The sequence below is a fragment of the Corvus hawaiiensis genome, chromosome 3 (genome assembly GCF_020740725.1).
Source record: "Corvus hawaiiensis isolate bCorHaw1 chromosome 3, bCorHaw1.pri.cur, whole genome shotgun sequence".
In the NCBI taxonomy this organism is placed as follows: Eukaryota; Metazoa; Chordata; class Aves; order Passeriformes; family Corvidae; genus Corvus; species Corvus hawaiiensis.
This window is the reverse complement of record NC_063215.1, coordinates 14,456,572-14,460,215: the sequence shown is the minus strand read 5'-3', so window position 1 is coordinate 14,460,215 and position 3,644 is coordinate 14,456,572.

Sequence of the window (3,644 nt, the reverse complement as noted above, 5' to 3'; positions counted from 1 at the left end):
GTGTTGACTCGCTTGGGGAGATCTGGCAGGTCCTCCAGGCAGGGAGACTCAGGCAGGAGTGTTCACGAGCTTTCTTCAAGCTCCAAGTCTACTGGCCATACTATTGGATCAAGACTCAAGCATTGCTGTGAGGGAGGATAGAGATCTTTGAACTGTGTGAGTCAGCTTTTGGCTTTGAATGGTTTTCTAGATTACTAATAGGGGCATTAAAACCTGGAAAATTAGGATTAAAAATGTTAGAATTGACTCCTCTGTGCCCTTCATAATCAGAGAGTGGACAAGATCATACAGTCTGAGAAGACTTGCTTATTGTGCTTTGATTTTGGCCCTCTTTGGTTGATAGCACTTTGGATCCAAATCAGCCCTTGTCTGAGTAGGTCAGGCACAGTGTGGGAATCACTAGCTAAAGTTGAGGCTGATCTTGTCAGTATACACCTTTCTGTGTCTCCGTTTCTTCAGCAACTAGCAGTTAAAGAAGCTTTAAGAAGCCTAATCATATAATGTAAGGCACAGTATTTAAATTTCCTTCATATTTATTTTATGGAAAATTCCCTATTGCCAAACACTTGAAGTATGGGGAGTATGGGGAGATATCTGTAAATTAGAGATGTTTAAGGGTTTGCTTAGAAATCATAGCCTTGTCACTGATACTTGAAAAATCTTCATAGCTCATCATCAAGTCCAGCAAGTGTTATCTGTAGTCAGGAAGGAAATGTCTGCTGAGATTATTTTCTAGTTCTATCCAGACCCTCTGCATTTCTCTGTAGTGTGTCAGGAGTGTGAAAGAGAAGATAATGAGAATGAAGATTTCCTGTCAAATAATAGCACACTAGAACAAAAGAGGATTGGGGTGTATGAAAATGAACACTCATCTGATCTGAATGTGCCAATTCTATGAACCCTTGTATGGCTGACAGCTTTGGTGTGATGTACTCTGCAGAGGACTTTGTTTTTCTTCCTTTGCTGACAAATTTCTGCTGGGAATCTAATGCATTATTATATTCCATGGCAAATATTTGCAGCCCATGGAATGGATAGTGAAAACATGTGACTCACTTGGAGCATTTCATCCTCTTTGTGTGTGTGTGCTTTCATAACTGTTCCATGTGCTGTGCATCACATTTGCCATCAGGCCAGACTGCAGCTCTCCAAAGGCCTTGAGGATCAGGAATCCTGTAAAAGCATATATCAGAAAAAGATGCAATTTTATATACAGAAACAGTACAAGCACACCAAGCACATGTAGAAATACAAATGAATTTAGGTATTTTGGTTATCTTTTTGTTTGGATATGACTATCTTTTTGGATTGAACTACAATAAGTTATTAGTTTCATATTTTTTATTCTAGTGAATCAGAAAAGATAAATCCAAGTGAATCTCTGTGCTCTTGTTGCCCTGGGAATATAAAACTGATTTCATGTGGTGCAGTCTAAGATAGATTGTACCAGAAAACAAAATGAAACCAAATATCCCACCCAGTATCTAAGAACCCTTAAAAGAACATTTCGAGGGTTGCAGATGCAGAGATTTAAAAAATAAAAACATACCAGAATTAATGTCATCTGTGGTTTTCCATTCACTTTCTTAGGTTACAATACTGAATTAAATAGTTACATATGATTTTTCCCACTTTGCCAGGGGGATGAATCAGACTTGTGCTGTGAAGGCATCTGTTGTCTGTTAAATCCCCTGACTCATTTGTTGCACAAGTTGGAAGATGTGAGATGAATGAGGCGGGTGACAGTAGGGAGAAAGAGGGCTGTCTGGTGGCTGAGGTAGATGGATGTCACTCAGGAGAACTGGATTTCATCCCTGCCTCTGACACAAAGATCATATGAGGAACTGCAAATCATTTAAACCAGGGTTGTTATTTTCAGCCATGAAGATCGATCTTCCCATTGCACAGATCTGGATTTCAGTTCCTTCATGGATTTCCCTGTTACAACCAAGCTTTTTCTGCCCTCCTGCTTTGTTCTTGCTCTAGAGAGCATATTAGTGAGTTGAGTCCCCTCAATTCCATGCCAGCACCTTGGCCTTTACCTTACAGGGTCTTTGGCACTTCCAAAGCTCAGGACAGGGCAGATGTTTCCTGGAGAGGTGAGGGTACAGTCTGTACCTGCAACCAATGGCAGACCACCTAGATCACCAGTCTCACTATCTTTTCAAGTTTTGGGAAGTAAATAAGATCAGATTTTGTTCACATTCAAGAGGTTGGAGCTGATGTCCTCTTCCCAGCAATTCCTTTGTGCTATCCCATGGGGGTAGCTCAATGCTTATCAGCAGTACTGCATGGGAATGAACTTGGCTGCTGGATGTAACAGGGATGCTGCAAATTTCATACATGTACACTAACAGGGGTGGGACATAGTCAGGGAAAGGGCTGAACTGAAAGATTTTGACCTTAGTTTGCAGATCTGAGGATGGTTGTGTTCATCTTTCCCGCTCTTTAAGCAGAACTCTTGTTCTGCCTGTTCTTGTTTTAGTCCCATTCCCGTCCTGTTCTAGTCCCATGTCTAGCTCTTCACTTAACACCATGGAAGTCCCAGAAAATTCAAGTATGCCCCATTTGGGGATTCGTATCACAGTCTCACTCTTTTCCTTTCCCAAAAGTTTTTCTTCACCAAATATTCAGTCAGTGTTGGTCAGCCCTCAAACTTCTTTTCATGACCTTTATTCCTCTGCACTGGCATCCAGTCTCTGCAATGGGGTTCTCCTCCCCTCCTTGTGCACCCCCGAGCATAGCTTCTTTGCACACAAACAGTCCCATCTCTTTCCTCAGCACGACTGTGGCAACTGCTTGGACCTATGGCACACCTTACTGTTCCTAGGCTCTAGCCCCTGCTCCTCTTCTAGGCTTCCCAGTGTGCTGGATTCTTCCCGGAACAGACTTGAGGACAGAATTTTTAGTGGGGCCTGCAGCAACAGGACAAGGGGTAATGATTTTAAACTAAAAGAAGGCAGATTCAGACTAGATATATGAGAGTGATTTTTTCATGAGAGAGATGCCTAGAGAAGTTGTAGATGGCTCATCCCTGGAAAACATTCAAGGTCAAGTTGGATAGGGCTCTGAGCAACACAGTCTAGTTGAAGATGTCCCTGCTCATTGCAGGGGGGTGTCAGAGACTGAAAATAGTTCATGCCTCAAACACTGATATAAAGTTCTGCTCATTATAAAGAAGCTACAACTGAAGAAGCCTCCCTCAAGAGTGGGACTTCGAACTGAAAGTCAAACTGCTGATTAGATAAAGGGAAACGCATTGTTCAATCATCTCAGGCTGAGGGAAAGGCATGCATCCACAAAAGGCCAAAGCCACCAGCTGTAACTATCCCTGGTTGAGTTTGGGGTGGGGGGAGAGCACAGCTCACAGAAGCCAGGTTTACACAGACTCCCCCCAACCGAGGGGGGAGGAGGAGGTTTTGGGTGCATGGTGCAACCTCTGGTGAGAGGCAGTGAACACCCATCCTCCGATTACACAAACTGGCCCAGCTGTGGAACCCCCAACCCCACAGGCCACATCCACGGGACATTCACATGAGAGGCTCGGCCCCACAGGACTGCACGTGATGGAACAGACCCAGAGTCTGCTGTGAGAGACTGACCCCCACCCCAGGGGGACATGGCCGGACATGCCCACCCAGCCT